This window comes from Chanodichthys erythropterus, chromosome 3 (genome assembly GCF_024489055.1).
Source record: "Chanodichthys erythropterus isolate Z2021 chromosome 3, ASM2448905v1, whole genome shotgun sequence".
In the NCBI taxonomy this organism is placed as follows: Eukaryota; Metazoa; Chordata; class Actinopteri; order Cypriniformes; family Xenocyprididae; genus Chanodichthys; species Chanodichthys erythropterus.
The window spans coordinates 60869252-60896588 of NC_090223.1; the positions used below are offsets into that span (position 1 = coordinate 60869252).

Below are 27337 nucleotides of genomic sequence, written 5' to 3' on the forward strand. Positions count from 1 at the left end.
CTTACTCTAGTGAGCACATGTAGTAATGTGTACATCACTTTAAAATTCAGTGTTTCCATTAAATGTGATCCTGGACCACAAAACCAGTCATAAGTCGCACAGGTATATTTTTAGCAATAGCCAACAATACACTGTATGGGTCAAAATTATAAATTGTTCTTTTATGCCAAAAAGCATTAGGATATTAAGTAAAGATCATGTTTCATGAAGATATTTTGTACATTTTCTACTATAAATATATAAATGTATTTTTGTAAGAAATATATGCTAAGGACTCCTGTTCGCGTGTCTCTCTTTAAAAGTCAATAGTAACTGAAACCAAGTAGATAACACAATAATTCTTTTTGCAAACAAAATCAGAGACTTTACACACTCAGATCAAACCTCCAATGTGCTCCTGTTGTGTTATTTTTACCCTCTGCACAAATTGAGTTTATTACAACAAAAAACAGTGCACACACCACAAAATTTGAAAATTGTAAAATTATAAGAAATATATTTGATTTGAATTTTATCAGGAGTTTCTCAGCGTGAGAATATCCCATTGTAATGTAATTTATATATAGATATTTTTAAAAAGTGTGCAAGGTAGGTATCAAACGATACCTACCTTTTGACTCTCCTTGCTATAGTTTGAGTTATGAGTCTATACTTTTGTGTTAGTCACTCAGAAAAAACAACTCTAAAAATGCCTTCAGGATAGATTTATTTGCACACTCAGATTTCAGGTTTTCAAATGATTGTATCATATCCTAACAAACCATACATCACTAGAAAGCTTATTTATTCAACTTTAAGATGATGTATAAATCTCTATTTCAAAAAAGTGACCCTTATGACTGGTCTTGTGGTCCAAGGTCTCAAATGATAGAACAATTGATTGCATTTATGAACTTTTAGTGAACCAAGTGAACACACAGAGTAACGTTATAACATAAGCCATTTGAATGAATTGTTTGAATGAATGAATAAATGACCCACTCATTAAGACGGTTACTTGCCGCCACCTACTGGTGGTTTAGTTTCATTTTTAAAAGTATAATTTTCCCCCAAACATTTCATATTTGTATTTTCAAAAAATATTTAAAACGGTCCTATAACATTAATGCAGTTATAATTAATCAAAAATATGCATATTTAAATACATAAAAGCTGCAGAACACATTTATATTTCCACCAAAAAAATACTATAAAATACAAATGACCTATGTACGTGTGTCTACATGACAAGGCTTAATGTCGAGCCCTGCGTGTAGTCTTAATGGGCCGCGTTTCAGTCACCATTTTATATTGACAAAAAAAAATAAAAAATAAATATATATATATATATATATATAGATATATAGATATAGATGAACAATTTTATTGGGTAATTGGCTGTATTAAAATATATTATGTGAGCAAACATAGAAGCAAACAAATATAAAGGGCTGACACTTGGCAGATTGCTAATACAACGACATGATGAATTTTCTAATTGCTTTAAGTCGTCATCTATCAACATTTAGTGACATATATTTGTAATATATATATATATTTTTTTTATATATATATATATATATATATATATATATATATATAATATATATAGACATTACAAAATTGGCATTAAAAAGCATTAAATTAGATTTGATGAAACCTGTAGAAACCTTGCAAAATTAGTAAGTAAAGTTTATTTATATAGCACTTATCACAGACGAGGAGGGTCACAAAATGCTTTACAATAAAAATAACAAGATAAACAAAAATAAATATACTCTACAGTATCATCAGTACTAACAGTCAAATTGAGTAGTTAATTAAAAACTTGTCCAAAAAGATGCGTCTTTAGATGTTTTTTAAAAGACTCCACAAACCAATAGTTCAACTTGAAAGGAAGAGAGTTCCAGAGTCTTGGAGCCACTGCACAGAAAGCATGGTCACCTCTTGTCTTAAGACATGTTCTGGGGATAGTTAAAATAACCTGCCTAATCTTAGGGGTAATGTTGTCTGGGGCAATAATCAACACCTCAGTTTTATCTGTATTAAGTTGCAGAAAATTGTCTGCCATCCAATTGTTAATGGAGACTAAACAATTCTGCAAAAGAGACAGTTTGTCTAGTCTATCAGGACTAAAAGACATATAATTTAATGTCATCAGCATAAAAATAAGATATTATTTTGAAACTGCGAATTATCTTGACAAGAAGAAGCATATACAGGTTAAAAAGCATGGGTCCGAGCACAGAACCTTGTGGCACACCACAGGACAAAGAAACTTAAAGAACCTATGGATACAGAAAAACTCCTGTCAGAAAGATAAGAAGAAAACCAGTCCAGAGATGCCCACCAGAGAGTTCAGTCTACCAATCAGAGTGCAGTGGTCAACTGTGTCAAACGCTGTGCTAAGATCTAGCAAGACCAGCACAGAACATTCACCAGAATCAGCAGACATCAAAATATCATTTGAAACCCTAAAGGCCTTTGCACACGGAGTCCGAAATTCTCATGCGAAACTTTCGCATGTTAAAAAATAAATTCGACCTCAAGATATGTCTATCACGTTTGCACACTGCCTTCGAAACTTTCGTCCGTCAAAAATATTCGGATCCGGTTCAATTTTCTGCGTTTTTCGCATCCGTGGCACGCATTTTGAGAGACGTTTTGACAATTCAGAGCCACTGTACGCAAAAATCCAGAATGCCATCTGACAAGTTGATCCACGTCTTCTATAGCTCAAAACAGCAGCATTTAATGACAAACAATGTGCGGAATACAAAGATACAGAATATAAAGACAGATTGTGCTAGTAGTAAAGCATCAAACTGAGCCACTGACATCCTGAAGTAAACTCTGAAACGCTCTGGGTAATCCCGCAGCTCCTTGATGAGGTGAACTCTCCTTTCTCTCTATGCAATCTCAGAATTGAATGGACCCAATATTTCCTCTTTCTTTTTCTCTTTTTAAGAAGAGAGGAGACAACTAAATCGTGCTCACTGCTTGAAGACTTTGTTTTGTTTTGTGATTTTTTTCGCAACTCATTAATTTTTACGCATCGGACTCCGTGTGCAAGGTCTCTGTGCGTAATGATTTTTTAGGATTACGAATACGAAAAAACGCATGCGAAAATTTCGTACTCGGTGTGCAAAGGCCTTAAGGAGGGCCGTTCCCGTTGAATGGTTTTTACGGAAGCCAGACTGAAATTTATCACAGATATTATGGGCCTCCAGAACATTATTTAACTGCATTGCCACAACTTTTTCTAAGATTTTAGAGATAAAAGGAAGTTTCAAAATAGGACTATAATTGTTAAATGATGTAGCGTCAAGATTGCTCTTTTTCAAGAGAGGCTGAACAACAGCATGTTTTAAACAACTAGAAACCTGGCCTAGTCTAAGAGATAAGTTTATAATTGAAACCAAACATGGGCCAATAGATGTTATGGATTTCATTAACAGAGATGTAGGTAAAATATCCACAGGGCTCTGGGAAGGCTTCATCACTAAACTAATAATGTCATTCAAGGAAATGGGATAAAATTAGTCCAAAATTGAGTGTCTCTGTTCCGTAAATATAACATGTAGTAAGATTAAGTTTGTTTAGGGAAGGAAGAGGACAGGGTTGACGGATAACTGCTGACTGAGCTTTATTTAGTCAATGAAAATGTCCAACAGAAAGACTGTGCAACGCACAACAACAAAATAAATAATCCACAATGGGCTTCACTCCAGGTTCAGTACACACAATCCACAAAGGGCTTCACTCCAGTACTGTTGTCGTGTCTCAGTCAGCAGTTCCCCTCTCTCTCACACACTCCTGCTTCTCACAGCGTTTTATCCTGTCTCCGCACCAATCACTGGAATGAGAAACAGGTGTTCGTTATTTACATTTAACCCACTCACTCACCATGCGTCTCTTTCCACTCTGTCCTGTTGCAGACCTCGCTAAACCATGCCCCCTCGCCACATACCCCCACCGCCCGACTCAGGCCGGGGAGCCGTCCGGCCTGCAGCCTTTCTGGAAAGGAAATCGGCCACAGCCATCTGAACACCCGGCCTGTGGACCACCTTGAACTTAAAAGGCTGTAAAGCCAGATACCAATGAGTGATCCGCGCATTGGTATCCTTCATACGGTGGAGCCACTGCAGGGGAGCGTGGTCCGAACAGTGGGTGAATTCCCGTCCTAGGAGATAATAGCGGAGGGTGAGGACGGCCCACCTGATGGCCGGTGCTGTACTTAGCTTCTCTCTTAGAGAGCTTACGGCTAATGTACAGCACCGGCCGTTCCTCCCCCTCTATCTCCAGGGACAGGACAGCACCCAGCCCCCTGTCCGACGCATCAATCTGCAACACAAAAGGGAGAGAAAAATCAGGAGTGGGAAGCAATAACCCGCCACATAGAGCAGCCTTCACCTGGGTAAAGGCCTGCTGGCACAGCTCCGTCCACTGGACCGTATCTGGAACGTCCTTTTTAGTTAGATCAGTCAACGAGCTGGTGAGGTCTGAATAATTAGGTACAAACCTTCTATAATATCCCGCCTGCCCGAGGAACTGTCTAACCTCCTTTTTGGTCTTGGGGTGCGGACAGGTCGCAATTGCTGCTGTCTTATCAATTTGGGGACGCACCTGTCCATGGCCCAAGTGGAAGCCCAGATACCTTACCTCCACGCGCCCAATTTCACACTTCTTCAGGTTGGCTGTGAGCCCGGCCCCTCTCAGCGATCTCAGGATGGCCCTCAAATGCTGCATATGCCGCTGCCAGTCATAACTGAAGATAATAATGTCATCCAGATAGACAGCAGCATATGCACCATGGGGCCGCAAAATTTTATCCATGAGACGCTCAAAGGTAGCCGGTGCCCCGAACAGCCAGAACGGAAGGGTAACGAATTGGTGTAATCTGAACGGTGTCGTGAAAGCTGTCTTTTCCTTAGATAATGGCGACAAGAGGATCTGCCAATATCCCTTTAAGTCCAGTGTCAAATAAAATTGAGCCCTACTGAGCCGGTCAAGCAATTCGTCCACCCGCGACATTGGATACGCGTCGAACTTCGACACTGCGTTCACCTTGCAATAATCCACACAGAACCGCACTGAGCCGTCCGTTTTGGGAACCAAAACTATTGGGCTCGCCCAGTTACTGCTGGATTCCTCTATTACTCCCATTTCAAGCATTGCTCCTAATTCTGCCTGAACTACCTTTTTCTTGTGTCCAGGTAATCTATACGGCCAGCTGCGAATAACCACGCCCGGCTCTGTCTCGATGTGGTGCTGAATGAGATCGATACGCTCCGGTAGGGGAGAGAACACATCAGCAAACTCTGCTTGTAATTTAGATAAATCAGTGAGCTGGGAGGGCGAGAGGTGATCTCCCCCGGGGGACAGAACGAGAGGTTATCTTTTTACATTCGCCTCTGGTCCGAGATCATCCTCTCCGCTAATCACCATCGCCAACATCACTGATTCTGCCTCATTCCATTTTTTGAGGAGATTGAGGTGGTAAATTTGGAATGTATCGCGTCATAATCGAGCTCGCCAACTTGCCGTGAAACCTCAAAGGGTCCTTGCCACTTTGCAAGTAATTTTGAACTTGAAGTAGGGAGCAATACAAGCACTTTCTCTCCCGGTGCAAATTTGCGTAAATTAGTCTCCCTGTCATACAGCTGGTTCTGTCTGTGCTGGGCTTGCAACAAATTCTCCATAGATAGCCGCCCCAAAGTGTGGAGTTTTGTTCTCAAGTCCAGCACATACTGAATTTCGATTTTGGCCTGAGATGGTCCGTCCTCCCAAGTCTCTCTCAGGACATCCAGTACCCTTGCGGGACCTCTCGCACTGCGAACAACAGGGGTTCTAACCACTTATCCCAATTTTTGGCGTCCTCTTGAACGAATTTACGAATCATGGATTTAAGCATGCGATTAAATCGTTCTACCAACCCGTCTGTTTGTGGGTGAAAGACGCTGGTACGAACCAATTTAATGCCCAACAACTCGTGAAGTTCGCGTAATGTGCCCCACAATGCCAACAGGCCGGCCCAGACCTGCCCGTCACTCTTGTGGCAGAGAGTGGGCTAAATGGTTGGCGCGGAGAGAGGGGAGAAACAGGAGCGGGGTCTGGCCTGGCAGCGGAGAGTCCCGCCCCCCTGGGCAGACGAGAACAGGAAGTGATGAACAGGAATTGTAGTTTGCAAATTCCACCATCAATGTCAGCAATCTTCTAACAAGCTGATGATCTTCACCAGATTTGAAAAATAAAGCATACATACAAAATGTGCAGTGGTGGAAGTTGAAAACACTCACTCTTCTCCAATTGCCCTGCACCAGTTTTTTGACCCGATGGAGGGGTTCTAACAGACCAATCATAGCGCTTGCGGTCTGCGTAAAATTGACACGTTGTTACATTTTCGAAGAGGTGCACATCAGGCTACATCGTAAACTATGTGTGGAACTCGCAGCCTACGGCGTACACACGACGCAGAAGTATAAATCAGTCTTTAGGAATGCTTGAAAATTACAGGCAGGTGTATTTGATTAGGGATGAAACAGGGTGTTTTCACACCTATGGATCGTTTTTGTTCCAAAACAGGGACTAAATTTGTTACAATGTTGCATTTTCTTCTTGGTTTGGTTCGCTTTCACATGGCAACATTTCAAAGCGTACCAAAATGCGTTTAGGCAAGTCACATGCGAGTACAACTGTCTTCTCATTGTAGGGCTGGACGATTAATCGAAAAATAATCGAAACTGAAATTCAGAACCTCTAACCGACGTAATTTTCCCATGTCGGTTATTTCGTTTTTTTAATCCTGGTAATACTTACCCCTTAAAAACATTACCGCGTGTGTAGCCACGTGACTCCGCCCCGTGCAGTCAGTGGCATAAAAACAAAACATGGAGGTAAACGACGGTTCAACACATATTGATGGCGCGCGAGCGGTGAGCCTTGCGTCTTCACTAAACTTTGTCAATTGTATTTGTTTTATGGTTTGGACATTCAAGCGAATTTAGACGATCGGATGTGTATTATTATATCGAGCTACCGTGCTCACGCAGCTGCAATTTAGCATGAACAGTCATACAAACAGTAGCTGCGCAAAACGTTAAGATCGTGCGCACAGAGGAACAGAAACTAGTTGTCAGCGCTTTCCTGTGAATTTTAACACTTAAAGTAGCTTAGAAACTCAAAACATATTATAGCATATATTTTTCTACTTTTGAAGGAACTATTTACAACCCACAGCTTCACAATTAATAGAGAGACGGTATGACTAATTCACACACGCACGGAGCGCACGATCTAAAGGGGCCACGCAGCCTGAATTGGTGCATAGTAAATGATGCCCTAAAATAGGCAGTTAAAAATGAAATTTCAGAGACACATTTAGGGGACACCATAGACTTATATTACATCTTGTAAAAACTGGTTCTAGGGCACCTTTAAGCAAAAGAAAAATAGTTTTCTACTCCTTACATTAACTCTACTAGTACTAGAAATATTTATATGGAGATAAGAAATAAAATCCCACTCTGCGCCTGGAAAAACAAGCTCGCCACATCGCAGGTGCTTTGCGACTGTGTCGGTTCTTTTATGAGCGTGATTGCCTACATTATAGTAAAAGCACTCACGCAAGTCACGAACGTCGATTTAAACCACCAAAATGTGTCCGATGCTACCACCAATAAACGTTACAGATGCTCAAACGGCACCTAGGGCAAATGTGGCTCAGCTGTGTGAGCAGAAGTGCTGCAGGTGTCTGGCAAGAAATAGAATAGTGTACAAATGTATTCCAGGATTATGTTTGTTCAGTACAGTATTGTTCAGTGCAATATTTTGAAGTTAATTAAGCTAAAATAAAGTAAGGGAAAATACTTTTAACTGTTAAAACCTAATACTGTATGTAACAATGATAGACAGTGCTGTTTACATTTTTTTAAGTTTGGCAAAAATATTTTAGTAATGAAATTTGAAGTAAATGTGAAATAATGCAAAGGAAAGTTTTCGCTTCCTTGTGCTTGAATGTTAAAATGGCCCTCCTATGAGGTGTCAATCACAGCAACGGCCCCCAGCCAATTTAAGATTGAGACCCCTGGTATAGATCATACATGTTGTTGGTTTTGATGCTTTAAATGTCTAAATTGTTTTATGTCTATTTTTGTCCTAGACCTGATTGAACTGAAAGAGGCGAGTCATGAACTTAATGAAAAAGAGAAAAAACATAATTTCATGACTAAAGAAAGATCAAAACAGGTTACTTCACAAAAAGGAGCTCAAAAGACAGAAACTAAAAGTTATTTCACCTGCCAACAGTGTGGAAAGAGTTTTGATCAACATAGAAACCTTCAAGTCCACTTGAGAGTTCACACTAGAGAGAGTCCCTTCACTTGCCAACAGTGTGGACAGAGTTTCAGACATAAAGGAAGCCTTAAAGGCCACATGAGAACTCATACTGGAGAAAAGCCTTACACCTGCCAACAATGTGGAAAGAGTTTCAGTCATAAAAGTAGCCTTATAGTCCACATGAGAATTCACACTCGAGAGAAACCTTTCACCTGCCAACAGTGTGGAAAGAGTTTCACACATGAAGAAAACCTTAAAGTCCATGTGAGAGTTCACACTGGAGAAAAGCCATATACCTGCCAACAATGTGGAAAGAGTTTCAGTGAGAAAGGAAACCTTACAATCCACATGAGAGTTCACACTGGAGAAAAGCCTTACACCTGTCAAGAGTGTGGAAAGTGTTTTACACAAAAAGGACACCTTATATTCCACATGAGTATTCACATTAAAGAGAACATATTCACCTGCCAACAGTGTGGAAAGAGTTTCAGTCGAAAAGAAAGCCTTAAGGTCCACATGAGAATTCACACTGGAGAAAAGCCTTACACCTGCCAACAATGTGGAAAGAGTTTTAGTGACAAAGGAAACCTTACAGCCCACATGAGAATTCACACTGGAGAAAAGCCTCATACCTGCCAACAGTGTGGAAAGAGTTTCAGTTGGAAAAAAAGCCTTACAGCCCACATGAGCACTCACTCTGGAGAAAAGCCCTAAGCCTTGTTTATGCTGCATGCGTGTGCAGCGCGTTACAGCTGTGACGCGGCTACTGAAGCTGATACGCAGCCACTCTAGTCAATGCTCATGTTTACACCAGCGGTGCGTTTCAGAAGCGTCCCAGACTATTTTTAACGGGCACCACATCCAAAATGCACAGATTGAATACAAAATAAAGTCAAAATAATCACCCCGAGTTAACTCCCGCTCTTATTTCACATCACTAGGAGGCCAGAAACAGAAGACAAGAGATTCGAAGTTGAAAAACTTGACATTTGTTTTGTTCTTGTCATCCATAACTGGACTTTTTTAGATATTAACTTCGTCTGTAGGCTACAGCAAAATAAAATATGGCATATCAATAAACACAATCAAATGTATAAATATATCAAATATATAAATATAACCATTTAGCCATTAAAAAACGCAAAAAAGCCTTAGGGGACACATGCATATTCACAATGGAGAGAAGCCACACATGTGATCAGTGTAGAAAGAGTTTCATACATAAATTGATGCTTTATCACCACATGAAAATTCATACTGGAGAGAAGCCATACACATGTGATCAGTGTGGAAAGAGTTTCAGATTTATAGGTTACCTTAAGGGCCACAGGAAAATTCACTCGAAAGAGAACTCTTTTAGAAGTCGTCACTCTGGAAAGAGCAGCGGTGTAAAGAGTACCTGAAAACAAAATTTGAGTAAAAGTACAGATAAAGCAAAAATTACTCCATTACAAGTTACAAGTCACCAATTCTAATACAACTTGAGTAAAAGTCTTGGAGTATCTGAGACTTTAACAGTACTTAAGTTTTTTACTCATGCTGAATTTAGGTTTGGAAGATGCACTAGTTCAGAAATGCCAGTGAAAATAAGAAATGTATTTGTTTGATTTATTATTTTCTAAAATCAAAATTGAAATGCTCAGTGTTACAATAAATCAAGGTCGACACAACAGCGTCTTAAATGTTAAAAGTGTAAAACTCTAGCAGTTCACAAAACTTACACTACGTCCTATGCCTTCTCTGTAAGTTGTTTGCACATGACGTCATTGCTGCACGTGAAATGCGGCAGGAGAGCAAGGAGTAATTTACTATATAGGAATCCTATCACAAACTGAAAATTCTTATTTTTTGTATCATTTACTGTTGCTCACTTCTATCAAACCAAGAAACCACAATGATCTTTTATCATTTAAGTAACTTGTATAGTTTTTTTACTTTAAAAGTTGTCACCTTTTGTAGCGTTTTGCATCTGCTTATACTGAAATGAATATGAAACCAGCTTACAATATTTGTTTTTGACTTGGTTAAATATTCACATTCTTCATGGTATCGTTTGTAGGGAAGAGAATGATATCCCATTGAATGATAATTTGGTGTTTTCACTTCAGTTTTCTAGAATTCAGTTTAGGGCTGCACGATTAATCCCATGAGATTGTCATGCGTGTCTCATCAGTAAAGCCGGTTCTGTGATTAGCGGTAAATGTCCATCACCTGCTTTCAAATGGAGCGGCACTTAATATACGGAGCCGTAGTTCGCGGACAAGCTACGCAATATCGCGTTCATAATCGAAGGAGATTCATCTGCAATTATGAACGCGATATTGCGTAGCTTGTCCGCGAACTACGGCTCTGTATATTAAGTGCCGTTCCATTTGAAAGCAGGTTATGGACATTTACCGCTAATCACAGAACCGGCTTTACTGATGAGACACGCATGACAAACACATGCGATTAATCGTGCAGCCCTAATTCAGTTTATAATGTTGATCTGGTTACCATGAGAACAGTGTCACACTGCTGCTTCAGCCATCATATGGTAGAACATGTTAAAATAAATAAATGTATTCAACAAGCTGACAGAAGTCAATTCATTTCTTTGTTGGTAGGGTATAAATATTCACTTTTCCATATGGCCATGGAGGAAAATGGGATGGGCATTCAGTAGACAGAAACCAACACACTATTTTTTTTTGTATTTATTTCAACAAATGACAACCAAAATCAAACCCATAGAAGCTTGTGAAAAGTGGCTGTGTGGAAGTTATACTCATTCACAAGCTGAGTGAGAGTCATACTCGCAAATGTAATGTTAATTAAAGCTGCAAGCAGCGCTGAAAGGGCCCTTGCACCCGGGCTAACCACCACCACCCGTTGGCCTTCAGAAAAGAGTGAATAGTGGGCGACATGCACATAAGTGAGTAAATACAGGAGAATTATGGCAAAGTCATTTCAAAGTGGCACACTTTCTGCTGCCAATAGGTGCCGTTTGACCATAACTGAATATTGTGATATAGATGTGTTCAGGCAAGAAATATTATCAAACGTGTTAAGTTTGAAGCAGATTGGACATTGTATGCCTGGGTTACAACAACTTCCTGTTTTGTGGCGTTAATCGCATACATTAGCACTCAACCAAGTGTCGCATGATTAAACGTGTATCGCATGTTTGGTACTTCGTGGCATATTGAAATGTGTTTCTAGTGGTGAATTACATGTAAAGCATGCCATTTCCTGTTGCCAGCAGGTGGCACTACAACTAACTGAATATTGTCATAAAGATGTCTTTAGGCCAGGACTCTTATCACACATGTGAAGTTTGGAGCAGATCAGACATAGTATGCCTGAGTTATAACAGCTTCCTCCTTCATGGCGAAACATCAGACTTTGTCAGGCTGCCATGGACACGCCCTTCACCGAAAACTCAAGATCTTTGATATTTATCATTGCTAAGGTCTTAAGATTAGTTCAAATATAACGTTGATCTGATCAATACGTTGAGCTCTAGAAGGAGTTTCTTAAAGAATGGCAAATGGCAAAAAATGGCAAGTTAATTCAAAATACCTTACTTCCTGTTTGGTTTTAGCTTTCGCTCCAAGATACTTTTTTGTAGGTATTGGGCTGTTAAATGTGTGTACCAAATCAGTTATTTCCACTTTAAACATGGATTTTGGGTTTATCTATTTTTGGAGTTTCCACTGATAAAATGCTGTTCTGAAGTGATTCAATGAGTCAAGGCTGTAATGTGATTGGTTTATGAGGTACAGCTGATCCAATTGGAGGATTGATCTCCTTTATATAAAAAGGTCTGGAGGAATTACAGCTGGATAGATGCATCCTCAGGTGGGTCTGACACAGAATTTTACGTCAGAGAGTGTTATTCTCTAGAAAATCTTTGATATTGATGCTTGTTGGACCTTCATTCTATTCTGCTGTTTTGTGTGAAAAAGCAGCATTCATGTCAAACTGCAGCAAAAATGCAAATAAGATTACATAAAAACGAAATATTTATTGGACATTAAATCAGAACGTTTATTAAATCTTGTAAACACAAAAACACTTGTGTGGCACGCAGCCCAAATCTACGTTGGATTGAATATGATGATTGCCACCCATTTCAGCACAAACCTAAGTTCAAGACGCTGTATTCAAATTGAGGCATGTTCATGTTCTTCTATATACACACTATGATCAACGATACATTTGCTACAGTGAAATAAGCACACAATGCAAATAAGAGATCAAAACACCAAATATTTATTGAACAATAAAACATAGGTACACAAAAAAAAAAAACACCAACAACAAGCAGTTAAATGAGAGGGGAAAAAAGTAATTAGCAAAAAGGCATTTTACACCACTCTCTTCTTAATGAACCTGAACTCAGAACATTAATTGCTTAAGCCAAAGAGTCTTAAGACGCTGCGCCACCACCCTCAGCGGGCTCCTCTTCAACTCGCTTGGTCAGCTGCACCTCACTTTCCTCAACGAGCTCCGCTTCAACTTGATCTGCCACCAACACCATGGCTTGGTCTGCCAACTGAGTGTCAGTTTCTGCCATTGGTGCCGAGCTTTCTTCTGCATCGCCAGACTCCTGCTCATCTGCACTAGAAGCATGTCTTGCATTAACTGAAGGAATCCATCAACGTTAACCTTCATATCAAAAAGTGCCGACTGCAGAAAAGGGTCTTCTATGGCCTCCGCGTCTTTAAACATACTGCTGAGTCCGGAAGCGCGTGGATAAGTCGTTAACACTGAACTGGTCAGCAGGACTCTCTTCTCCGTCGGCAGTCGAGACGGTGGTGTTACGACACGAGCTGCCTCTAATATAACCAACCAAAATATATTGCGACTACAGCCATCTAGGAGTTTTAATTTTCTACTCATCGGTCATAACAACACTCAACTTTCCCTACATGGTGCAAAATAACATGAGAGTCAGTCCTAACCAAGATGCAGGGATGCAAGGGTGTGTGTGTCAGCTAGCAGCTACCCAGAAAGAGGTCACTCACCTGCATTTTCCACAACCTCACTCTGGGCCCGGCGACGTGCAGCATAGATCCCATGTTCTCCGTCCAGCCCAAGCATCGATACGGTTTTCGTTCAGGTTTTTCTTTTTTTTATGTTAAAAACCCGATGATAACAATAGTCCCAAAACAAAAATAGATCATTAGCTAACACAAGGAGGGCACACGGTTTTAGGTGAGAGCTTTAATCCACGTGTGTGTACACATGCATCGTTTTCCTTTTTGGAGTCTAAAGCTCCGCCTCTTACACGCGGCAACCTTATCATTCACAGGTGAGTGACGTCATCTGGGCTCTTTTTTTGTGTTAGTCAGAACTATCCCTGCTAAAATACCTAACATTCCTCCCCCCCTCAAAAAAAATAAAAAAATTTAACTTCACATACACAAATTGTAATCATCATCAGGCCTTATGTCCTCAGACATTCAATCTCAATACTCCATACCAGGAAATTAGACCTTTATCAGCCTAATCCCTTGAATTTTAAAAATGTACAGGCATCCTAGATGATGTATCTGCCAAAACATTATCTTTACCAGACACATGCTGTATAACTAAGCTGTTAGGCTGCAAAAAGAGACTCCAACGAAACACACACTGATTTGATGTCCAAAACTTAACAAGAAAAATCAAGGGGTTGTGATTGGTATATACCACCAAATCTCCCAGGGCACTAGATACATAAATTTCAAAATGGCCAAAACCACAGCGAAAGCTTCTTTCTCAATGGTGGAATACGCTCTCTGATGTTTATTCAGCTTCCTGGAAAAATAGGAAATAGGTCTATCAATGCCAGACTCATCAGATTGAAGCAAAACAGCACCCACTCCCACTTCACAGGCATCAACAGCCATCTTAAATGTTTTTTTCCAAAATTTGGAACAAAGAGAACGCCTTAATCTGATCATACGCCTTGGTACAGTCATCAGACCACACATAGCGTACCCACTTCTTCAACAATCTTGTTAAAAGTTCTACTATTCCGGCGAAATTTGACACAAACCGCCTATAGAACCCACACATCCCAAGCACATGCATTAACTCTCGAAGGGTTTGTGGACTTTACACTTTGGTAAATTAATAACCAGCTGAGCTTCATGGAGCCTTGGAAACAGACCTTGTAAATCCTGCAAATGCTCAGACCACGAGGCACTGTATACCACAACATCATCTATATACATAACCACATTTGGGAGAACAGTAGTGACTAGATTCATTAGTCTTTGAAAGGTGGCAGGTGCATTTTTCATTCCAAAAGGAAGAACCTTACAAAAGTATAAGGCGTCAAGTGTCACAAAGGCAGAGACTTCTTTCGCCCATTCTGATAATGGCACCTGCCATTACCCTTTCAATAGATCTAATTTGGAAATAACCTGAGCATTGCCAATTCGATCAATGCAATCCTCTAGTCGTGGTATCAGAAAAGCATCAGTTTTTGTAACCTGATTAACTTTTCTATAATCGATACAAAACCTAAGAGTTCCATTGGGCTTCAGAACAAGAACAACAGGGGAGCTCCTCCCACTCTGCCCTTGCTCGATAACTCAGATTTTCTCCATATATGAAATTTCTTGCTTCGTAATGTGCTTCAGAAGAGACGTTAAACCGAGGTCCTGACTATCTATGGTCATTAAAAATCCCATGGCACTTCTCGTAAAGAGAAGGGGTGTAAGCCCGGTGTCCTGGCCAAATTCCCTCCATAGGCCCTTACCAATCACTGCCTCCTAATAATCCCCATCCATTGAATTGGCTCTTTCACTCTCTCTCCTCTCCACCTACAGCTGGTGTGTGGTGAGTGCACTGGCGCCGTTGTACTGTGGCTGCCGTCGCATCATCCATGTGGATGCTGCACACTGGTGGTGGATGAGGAGAGACCCCTGATATGATTGTAAAGCGCTTTGGGTGTACAGTTGTACATATGAAAGCCTCATTCACATTCTCATTAACCCCAACGTATTAGGTGACAGCTGATAGGGAAGTTGTTTTATAGGGGCTGCACCTCCCATTTTGAGATCATGCACTGCTAACGTTGTAAGGCCAGGGGTATCCCTAAACAACTCTGGAAACTCATTTATCAAGCTCTCCACCTCTGCCCGCTGCTCGGAAGACAGATGTTCAAAATGCATGGAAAGATCCTGCAAATAGGCAGAATTCCCAGGAAAAATGCCAATAGGCTCCACCTTTACATCCTCTTCCTGTAAAGGAAAAATGTTAGATGGCTCCAATGAAACATCCACAGCCGTGTCTGGAGACAATGAGGGACCAACTGAAATTGCAGCAACAGCCACCTTTCCCCATACGTGATACGGCTTCAAAAGGTTGACATTGCACAGAACTTGTTTTCTGCCAATGATCAGGGGTACTAATCACATAATTTTGGTCCCCAACCTTTTTCAAAACAGAATAAGGCCCACAAAACATACTACCGAGTCTGTCCCCCTGCACTGGTGTCAACACAAGCACTTGATCTCCCACCACAAAAGTACGTTCCACCCCCTTTTTATCGTATTGGGCCTATATACGGGTCTGAGGCCTACCCAATAACTCCCTTGCAATCTTACAAGCAGACCAGAGATGCTCTTGAAAAGCAGTCACATACTGTAACAAGGTGGTCTCCTTTTTAGACTTCAGGAACATCTCTTTTGCAACCTTTAAGGGACCCAGTACCTCATGCCCAAACACCAAATCAAAAGGTGTAAACCCAGTAGACTCATTCACTGTGGCGTTATTTTACTGTCAAATGTTGAGAGCACATTATTGTGACGCGAGAGCATATCAATGTAATGTGCGAGCGCAAATATACAGTGCTCTCTTATGAACTGCCTCTCCTCTCGCTCAGATGCGTGTGCACGCTCAAACTGTTTCATGTGTGCTCAAACGTGTCCTGCGCGCTGAAACTGCACATGTGCGCTCACTAATCTCTCCGTGCTCTTGCAGAAATTAATTTGCTTTTGGATTAAACACTGTCAAAAGTTATCAACCGATCAGAAGAGACGACTGGTCCATGAAAATGATACGTGGAATCTTATTGGCTGAGAGTGAACTGCACCTGGAATTCTTTCTACAAAAATGGATATTTCATTTCTTTACAATTTAATAATATTTAATAATATTAATCAAAATGCAGGACATATCTTAGAAATGGCTTGGAATGGGGCACTTGGATGTTTTCTATATTAATAAGCTTGTCTAACTGCATCACATTACAGGTCAAACCCCACTGAACGATTTATCCAAAACCATCATATTAGCCAATATCATGAACCAAAACATTAAATTAAACATTAATTAAAAACAAAAGATTAAACAACTAATTTAATGTTGTAAATCAGTCTATTTAGAAATGTGTAAAATGTTAAAGCCTATTTAAAAATATGTATTAATTTAAATGAATTCATTACAATATCGTTTGAAATTAATGAAGACATGATTTGTCCAGTGTTTTTAAACAAATCTCTTGAATTAATGATTCTGATACATCAAATACATTTTAACAGTCACTGGTCACCAGCTACTGGCAGAACAGTGTAATAACATTAGTTTCAAAGGTCATTTATTGCTGAAATCAGTGTATATTCGAACTATAAATTGTTATTGCAATACTTGCATTATTATTTAATGTTTGTAACACAGAAGTAGCAATAATGCGCTGTTGAAAATGCTTTGTGAAGCTGTTTAAAACATATAGTTTATGACCACTGCTTTCAGCGGCAATGCAAAAGCAGGTTTATATATTCCAGTATGTTCGTAATTTCAAAGGTTTAATAGACATAACCGAATCGTTGTCATTTAGGAATAAGATTGTGTTCTTTTGATTAATCATGCATACATAAGAGCTAAAGTATTTTTGTATGTCATGTTTTATACCAGACCTCAAAAGAAATTAACTATGGTGGTAGATGTGATCTCCACATTTTAAGTATTAAGGGAATGATGATCTGACCTGATCTTGTTCTGTCTTAAATCAGAAGATATTTGTTGGTAATACTTTACAATAAGGTTTCATTAACATTATTTAACTGCATTAGTTAACATTAACTAATAATGAACTGCACTTCTACAGCATTTATTAAAATCAAAAGTTGTATTTTTTAACATTAGTAAATGCAATGTGAAGTGAACAACCAACAAACAGCTGTATTTTTAACCTTAAGAAAGATTAATAATTACAGTAATGTATTGCACATTGTTAGTTCATGTTAGATAATACATTAACTAATGTTAACAAATAAAAACCTTATTGTGAAATGTTACCTATTTTTTAAATAAATTTCAACACAAAACATATGACCACAATAACTTTAAGAAACATTTTTTTTGTTCGTTTGTTTAGATAAATTGGGGTTTGACCTGTAATGTGATTCAGTTAGACTAGGTTACATTTGATAAATATTATTAAATTGTAAAGAAATGAAATATCCATTTGACAGTAAAATAACGCCATAATTCACAGAATCCCGCAAAGCAAACAACAAGAAAGGTATTGCGGCATCCCAACCCCCTGAAAACTGAGCACAGTAGGTCTTAATCATTGTCTTTAAGGTTAGATGGTATCTCTCAATGGCCCCCTGGGACTGAGGGTGATATGCAGATGAAAAAATCTGAGTAATGCCAAGCTCATCCAAAACTTCTTGAAACACCCCAGATACAAAATTAGACCCTCAATGTGATTGTATCTCTCGGGGAAGGCCAAATCTAGAAAAGAAACCCAACAATGCATCCAACACAGTTCGAGCCTTGATGTTTCTCAAAGGGATTGCTTCAGGAAAGCGAGTAGTCAGATCCATAATAGTGAAAAGGTACTCATTTGGCAAAGGACCCACAAAATCTATCAGAACCCAAGAAAAAGGTTCCTCACACACAGGAGGAGGACACAAAGGGGCAATTGGAATTTTCTGGTTGGGTTTTCCAACCAGCTGACAAACATGACATGACCTACAATATGCCACCACATCTTTATGCAATTTAGGCCAGTAAAAATGCTGCAAAATCTTCCTTTGGGTTTTCCAAATACCAATATGCCCCCCCATAGGTGCCTCGTGGGCCAGCCGCAAAATATCTTCAAAGAAGCTCTGTGGAACCACTATTTGCTCTACCAAACTCCACTCCTCCGTGGCTGGGCGATCGGGGGTTGCCATTTTCTCAGCAAAACCCCATCCCTCCAGTACACACCTTCTGCTATATACTTACTCTAAGCCCAAGAAACTGCAGTTTCTCACAACAGACCTAACCCTGGATCACTCTTCTGAGCCTCAACCAGAGCAACCCTACTGAACTTTTTACTACTCGCCCCACCAAATAAGGGGGAGAACAAGGTATCACCCAGGTCTACGATGCTCTCTTCAGACTGAGGGGTCCCGTCTACTTCCACTTCCTGTCTTATCTCTGGTTTAGTAACAGAACAGGCTGAGAATACTTCAGGATATTCCTCTTCTAACGCTACCATGGTAGGGACCTCACAAAAAACTGAACTAACAATAGGAGAACTAAAAACCTGATCCCCAGCCAAGTCATTATCTAGCAACAGACCAACTTCTTTAACAGGCAAGGAAGACATAACTCCCACAATAATATTTCTGGTGACCAAACAAAAACACCCTATGTAAAGGCACCTTCCTATACTCTCCGCCAACACCCTCAATCAAAACAGAGTTTTCTTCCACAGTACAAGGTGGTAAATCAATGACATCCTTAAGTATCAGGGATTGGGCCATCCCCCTGTTTCGGAGAAGAGTCACAGGGACTTCCAGCTCGCCCACAGCAATGGAAACAAAACCCTCAGAAATAAAACTTTTATAAACTGATGATTTTGCCCCTAATTTAGAGTCGTCACTAACATCCACTGTTCTACCATCTCCTTCCACAGGGTTTCCGCTGGGCATTAAAAAGTCTTAAATTCGCTGCTCTAGGTCTTAAATAATTTTAAACAGGTCTTAATTTTGATTGCCATGTAGTGCTACCTCTAATGATCCTTCAGCAATTTAGAATGTTTTTTTTTTTACTCCGTAGTGTTGTAGTTCTTTCTTTCGCTAGTCCAAATATAATTCGCTGTATTACGACTACAAAACAGACCAACATGCAACAGCCAATCAGCTTTCTGTTATTGGTGCGAGTTTTTCTCGATTTGCACCACAGACGTAAAACGGATTTTACTTTTCAGCTATGGGGAAGTGCAAGTTTAGCGATACTTGGCTTGAAAAAACTGAATTTAGGACTTGGTTAAGGCCAGTTGCTAACAACGTATTTGAAGCATACTGCTTACTATGCAAGAAAGTGATTAAACTGGGCTTACTTTTCCGTTGGGCTTACTTTTCCGTTGGGTGTACGGGCGCTGGAGTCGCATGCAAAAAGTGAGAAACATCTAACTGTTGTGAAGGGCCTCCAGCAAACGAAAGTCATCAGCCAGTTCTGCCAAGTATCTGGTGGCTCCACACTGCCTAGGCGAGAACCACACTGCAGCTCCGCAACCCCTGTGAGCGACCTCTGTGTCGCTTTTGGATCAGAGCCAACACTAAGAGCGGAGGTGCTTTGGGTCCTTCACACCGTGACTAGACACCAGTCCTATAATGCGAATGAGGAAATCGGTGAATTGTTTCCGGACTCTAACATCGCTAAAACATTCAGGTGCTGGAAAGATAAAACTGCATACATTGCGCGCTTTGGACTTGCAGATTTTATCAAGAGAGAACTAATTTCGAAAGTAACGGGACCATTCATGCTGATGTTTGACGAAAGTCTGAATCGCACCACCAAAATGAAACAGCTGGACCTTCACGTACGTTTTTGGGAAGGCGGGCAGGTACAGTCAAGATACCTGGGATCCCAGTTTATGGGGCATGCTACAGCCGAGGACTTAATGAAGCATGTGAAAGTAAGTAAATGTTTTATTATAAAATTTGTACTGTCATGTGTGTAATAATAATAATAAAAATAATAATAATAATAATAATAAAAACATATATATATGTATTTTAGCAGATGAGTGATTTGGCTTACTTTTTCTTTTGCATTAAGTGGATTGTTATCAATTGAACAGTATGGTGTCCAACTATAATTGTGCTAGATGGCTATTTTGCAAGAAATAATTACATTTTATTTAATTAATCTTAATTTGTATAACATCAATAACAGTATAAAGGAAGAAACCTTGAGCAGATCCATGGATGAAAGGAAAAGACCTATCTGCTAAGGGCCACATTATATAGCTTATATCCATGGTTCAATGGGCATAGTAAAAAAGTATGGACATTTGAATATTTACACAATAGAAAAGGGAAGGGTGCCAGCATTATAATGCAAGCATAGTAATTTCTTGGTTAATTTTAGCTTTTAACTGTCACTGGCCCACCGGTGGGCCCACAGCCAATACATATTTAAAACAGTAATATCCTATACTAAACCTAAACTAATCTTGACAAACTATATATCATTTGAAAGCTTAGTTTTTATATTTGGTGAATGATTGTCAAAATAATTTACAGAGGAGCAGTAATTTATCAATTTGCAACAAGCATATTTTCATACTCATAAGGCATGTTCAGACCTTTATTTTGAAATGGCGATGAACATGAAAAATCATTAAAGATTGGTTGAAACATGTTTGTTTTCATGTTAAGAGTTCAAAAGATTACATCAATTTTTGAGAAAAAAAGATCTGAAAATGTTTTTAACAGAAAAAAAAAAATACATTTATGATTGTGGTGGCAATCTATAACCCACATCTATGTTGTTTTTATGTTTATTAGAGGTTGAATTCATATCAAATTCTGCCAAACTTCCCATACTACTTCTATATAGGATGTCTACTTCATAAATCGTATGAAATAATGAAAATATATGGTTCAGATCACTCAAACCATATATGGAAATGGAGGCGCCTTTATATGGTCACCAATGGAGCTTGGTTGTCATCTAGTGAAAAAGTGTGGTACTGCGCCCAAACAAAATCTGACTGAAAGATCATTTTTACAGATATCAACCTGAAATTTGGAACACAACTTCAGACTTTTGGCTTTGATTTCCTTGCAGTTTTAGAGTAAAACTAAAATAATATATATATATATATATATAACAGTTCTGTCTGGTTCTCGAATCTGATTGGCTGATAGCCATGCGATATTTCAGTGATAACAGCACTCCTACTGCCTTTTCACCGTTTGTATCGCTCCGCTTGAAGTGACCATGGCGGCCGATCAAATCAACCGTAATTTTTACAAATACTACTTCTTGTACCACGAACTGTAGTTTTAATAGTTTTTTAGGCGAGAATGTAGTTGTTTAGACCTGAAATATGTGACTCATATTTAATAACAGCGCCTATTTTACAATTTGTTTTAACGTTTACGGAGATGTGAGCTCGAGTGCGTCAGCGGCCGTTCAGTGCTTCTGTAACCGCCGAGAACAGCTTCATCTCGGCCAGTGCCTCGGGGATTTGCCGCTGGCTCTTATAGTGGTTAAACACTAGACATAATTCAATTTGAGTACATAGAATGGGCCATCTTTGGTCTTATTAATCTATTATTTGTTACAGAGCAAGTCGAATTGTGCTATATTAAATTTGATAATAATAAACGTTACATTACATCCTAACTAGATGGGACATATCAGACTCTTCTCCGCTTCAAATACGTAAAACATTATACTTTATAAGCATGTTTTTTTGAATAAAGAAAATGCTTTGCAATTTTTTTTTTTCAAACATCAGATCTTTATTTACCTTTGCATTGCACAGAGATGTCCAAACTGCGTGCGCACTTCATTCACGAGGTGAGGCGGATTAATGAGGCTTGATTTGACAGTTTGAGGATCCAATGGAGTTAGTAGGTTTTGTCACAAGCTCTTTAAAATCCTTTTCATTCGTTAAATATTTGTAAAACCCACATACCAGCGTAAATGGTGACCTATTTTTTTTTTAATAACTAGTGCTTTATGTTTGACTGAACTGTACAATTGTGCTTATATGTCGTTCAATAAATATTATTTTATATAAATATGTCCATTAAGTTATATGGATTAAGTGAACATTACATTAATACTAGGGATGTCCCGATCACATTTTTTTGCCCTCGAGTCCGAGTCATTTGATTTTGAGTATCTGCCGATACCGAGTCCCGATCCGATACTTCTATAATAGCCTACATAAAAAAGAATAGCGAAAAAACAGATCCAGGAACAGTGCTTTTCAGGTTTTTCAGGTATCTGACAGTAATCAAATAGTAATCAAATATAAAATATCACTGCATATTATCTTTACTGTATAAAATAAATAAAGATTAATCATTATTGAAGTTACAAAAACTATTCAGTCAAGAGCAGTGAGTGATTTCTTTGTTATTTGTTGTTTGAATTAAAAACAGGCAGCAGGAATAGTTTTCCCCTTTAAGATATGCACGATCCAGTACATATACTGTTCCACATGCGCTGGCTTTCTCGACTAATATACGTTCACTTAAGACATAACCGACTATGTTTGCTAGGATACTCGCTAGGACGGGCATGTTGACATTTTTTGTATGAATGTGGCCACTGAATCGCAAGACTTGAAAGAGAACTCAGTATTTGTGCGCTGACTGGAATAAGCGTGTGCGCGCTTCGGATGAGCGCACACAAATCTTCTCACAGCGCGCGAGTTCTCTTTCGCGTCTTGTTCTTGAAGGTTTAAATCAGCAAGGCTTAAATGAGTTAGTTTAAACACAGATAGCAACGTGTGCTGTCCAGGTCTCACCTGCGCTCGCACGCTATCAACACCCGTGTGATGACGGCGTAAATGACTGGACATTACAGCAGACGGCACTCACAGTTAACAGTTTACAAAGAGTGACTGTTTTGTCCACGCTTTCTGATTAATCGTTGTTGTAACGTTTTGTGCATCCATCGACTGAAACATACATTATCTGAACTCTGTCTATTTTCCACATTGCTATTTTAAACAAACCATATTAATCAATAGATGCGTCGTCATTCGAGATGGACTGTGGTGCAAGTGCATACCGAACCGTAAGTGGAGAACCGTATGGTTAGATTTTTTTACCGAGAACCGTTGCACCCCTAATACATATATATCTGAGTCCTGATCTGGAGGTTACGTCCGATTCTGATCGAGTCTGAAACCACGTGATCGGGCCCGATTTCCGATCACGTGATCGGATCTGGACATCCCAAATTAATACACCATTAGATGGCGGCAACACTTTACAGGAGAATGAGTCAGTGAAGCACAAGAGACTTTTAAATTGAAAGGAACTGTTGCAAAAGGAAGTTGTTTTAGCGCTGTGGTGTTATGGATGGAAAATTCCCAAAGCTGAAAAAAAAGACAAATACAAAGATCGCTTACCTCAGCGGACATTCAAACGGACTAGTATTAAGGAATATATATTATGGACATCGACTTGATGAATGAATGTAATGCAATATACCAGACACAGGTAATAGCCTACTCTCTCTCTCCCTCACACTCTCTCTCTCTCTCTCTAATACTGTAGAAAATTCAATGTGTTTCAATGCAGCGACTCAACGTTCCTTCGTTACTACTTCTGAAGTGACGTTTTAGAATTAGTAACGGAGGCTTGGTCCAACTGTCAAATTGAGATTGAATCCGTGGCGGAAGGAAGTAGTGCTGCACAAAAGAGGGTTTTAAAGACACTCCGTTGTTGTTCTTATTTATTTACACACTCGTGCCGTCGAACTGTTGTATAAAACTATTTCTGTGGTCATCGGTGGCTTGAAAACCAGCCTGTGATAGAGAGGGCTCTTGAAATTTGGCCATCACTTACACAGTATATAGATGCGGTGAGAAGAAAACAACTCCCAAACCCTGGGACAGCATCTTTTGACACAGTGGAGGATGCCATGAAAGACACACTCATTGTGGCCAAGTTACAATTTTCCTTGACTGTTGCCAGGCCGCTTTTTGAAGAAGTATCAAACAGATGAGCCAGTGATGCCTTTCCTCAGCAAGGTGCCGATTTATATGGATAGCTCTGTACATTATCAGCACAGAATTATTGTCATTACGGATTAGGCTTAATTGATGTATAGGCTTTGTTAATGCAGACTAAGTAATTTCTTGAACTTTCATGTGGTCATTATCTTTTTATAAATTTTGTTCAGCAGCAGTAAATATCATTTTATTGTACAAATTATGACTGCTTAATTCCCACGTCCAGAGCAGGAAAATTGTTGAGCTCGGAGTCCTTGAGTTTAAAACAGACTGCATGCAGGGACTTTCAAACATCATCAGGAAAATTCAGGAGAAGAGCCCTCTCAAGTATGCAACAGTTAGGCAGATGGCATGTCTGGACCCCTCTGTCATGTTTAGAGACCCAGACAAGTGCAAGAGGCAGATGAAATGTCTTGTTCAGACATTTCTGCAAGACAAGTGTCGTGGCAAATTCGATGTCTCTTTGTCCCTTCAGATCTGGTCTCGAAGAAAAACTTGCAGAGTCGAAGTTCCAGGTCTCAGAAGTATTTAACTTTATTGTCAAGCAACAAAGTGAGATGCCAGCTCCGCATCTGAGGCTCCCTTAGCTGGGGCTCAGTTTTATACATTTTTCTTATCTCTTAAAAACACAACAGATTAATATCATTGGCTTTTTCTTATCTCTTAAAACACACCAAAGTAATATCATTGGCTGGTAATATTCACCCTAAAAGTTATTTTCCATGATATCATCTACGGGGGCTCTTCTCCCACACCTCCTTCCCATGTACTCCCCGACCTTTCTGTCATAGACACTTCACTAATATAATTGCAGGTGTTGCTTATGTAAGAGAATTTTCTTAGTAAGGGTGACCAGTTTCCAGCTACTGTACATCTTTTGCCTTAATCTTCCATGGCCTTCTGCCAATTTGATGGTCAACCCTTTTCCCATTGGCCAAATGAAACATTGTTTCAAACCAGTGAACACTCCCAGAGGCAAGAGGCCTTCACGTGACACCCTTGACAATGTTCTTGTTCATTTCTCAGCCACCTGTTGTCTAGTGGAAAATTACAAACAAAATATTCTTAGTGGTCAAGTAAATTTGCTTGACCCTTACAGATACAAAGGCCAAAGGGCCTCAAAACACTTCTAGCTTTTATAATAAACAAACTAATTCTACAATTGTTTACTAAAGGATGGATAAAATACTCCATCACAAGCAACTGACAGGAGGTGTTTCTGCTGGTAGGAATAGTTGTAGAAGAGGCTTTTAACAAAAATAAGAGGTCCGCACAGATAATTGTTTTTGAATATTTTAATAGTGCTGTTAACACAATCTGTGTTATGGCCAGACCTTTTTTGCTTTACCTATTAAAGCTGTTTAATTTCACAATTTTTTCAGTTTGTCCATTTCAGTACACTTATTATTTGTTGTGTGCACTTTTTTCTTTTCTATTTTTCTAGTCAGGATCATATTTTTGAGTGCAGATCTGTTACTTTTGTCATATTAATGGTTAAGCACCTGTTCTGTGTGCAATAGCTGACTTGGTATTGAAATAGGCTTTATCCACCATTATCAACAAATGTAGATACAGTAGTGACTTTGTATGGAAAAACCATTGAAAATGGACAGACTGAAAGTCACAAATAGATATTACAACTTGTAAACACAAAACACAATCTACAAATAGATAAAAAATCCGCAAACAAAGTCCTCATGATCTACAAATGTAAAACAAGATCTACAAATAGATACAAAGTCCTCAAACAAACTCTTTGTGATCCACAAATATAAAGCATGATCTACAAAAAGATAAAAAATCCACAAATAAACACATCCTGATTCACAAATAGAAATCAGTGACTTGTACTTGAAAACCAGAATTTGAATGAATGTAAAGTGACTTGTTTGCAGGTGAAGATCATGTTCTGTTTGTAGATTGTGTCACATTTCTTTTCATAATTCTGGCACTATTGTTTCGCTGTTGTGACAAAATAATGCCATAATCATTGAAAATGAAGAGACTATGAGTCAAAAATGCATATTACAATTTGTAAACACAAAACAAGATCTACAAATAAATTTAAAATCTGCAAATGTAAAACACAATCTGTAAATAGATTCCAAATCTGCAAACAAACTCATGATCCGCAAATGTAAAACAAAATCTACAAATAGATAAAAAATCCACAAACAGACTCTTCATGATTCACAAATAGAAATCAGTGACTTGTACTTGACAACCAGAATTTGAATGAATGCAATGTGATTTGTCTGCGCATGAGGGTCATTATTTATTTGTAGATTGTGTTGCATTTGTATTCAGAATTTTGGCACAACTGTTTCGCTGATTTTTCCATTAAAAAAATCTACAAATGTCCTCCTCACAATTTGCAAACAAACACGGTCTAACTTGTATTTTCAAACCACCGTAAAAAGACATTCGTACACATTCTGTGCAAAGCTCAGCATGCAAGTGTTGAATCTGTGTTTGCAGATCACAGGGCATTCACAGATCCCTCTGCACACGTCTACAGATCTTTTTGGCACTATCTTTCCGCAGAGTGTGTGACTACGATCCACGCGTGTAGTCAGCCAATCAGGGGTATTTTTGATATCAAGAATTCAATTATCACTAGTTGAAATGTCAGTTCTTGATATCAACAATTTAATTTCTACTAGTAAAAATGTTCATTTTTGATATCTGAAAATATATTTCTGATATCAACATAATTTCAGATATGTAAAATGGCTTTCTTACTAGTAACAATCACATTCATGATATCAGAAACTAACATTGTCACTAGTGACAATCAAATTATTGATATCAAAAATGAACATTGTTACTAGTAGGAATTCAATTGTTGATATCAAGAATAGACATTTGCACTAGTAACAAAGTAATTAATGATATAAAAAATTTGCATTTTTACTAGTAAGAATTTATTTCTGATATCTGTAATGGTTTAGTCGCCCTTTTAACATTTAAAAACATGAATTGTTGATATCAACAATTCAGTTCTTGATATCAGAAATGCAATTTTCACTAGTGGAAATGCTGATTGTCGATATCAGGAAT

At 39.0% G+C, this 27337-nt stretch overlaps 1 pseudogene; it reads left to right on the plus strand.

Annotated features, from left to right (window-relative positions):
• Nucleotides 1-27337, plus strand: part of LOC137005151 (uncharacterized) — a 1346463-nt pseudogene that overhangs the window by 1082839 nt on the left and 236287 nt on the right.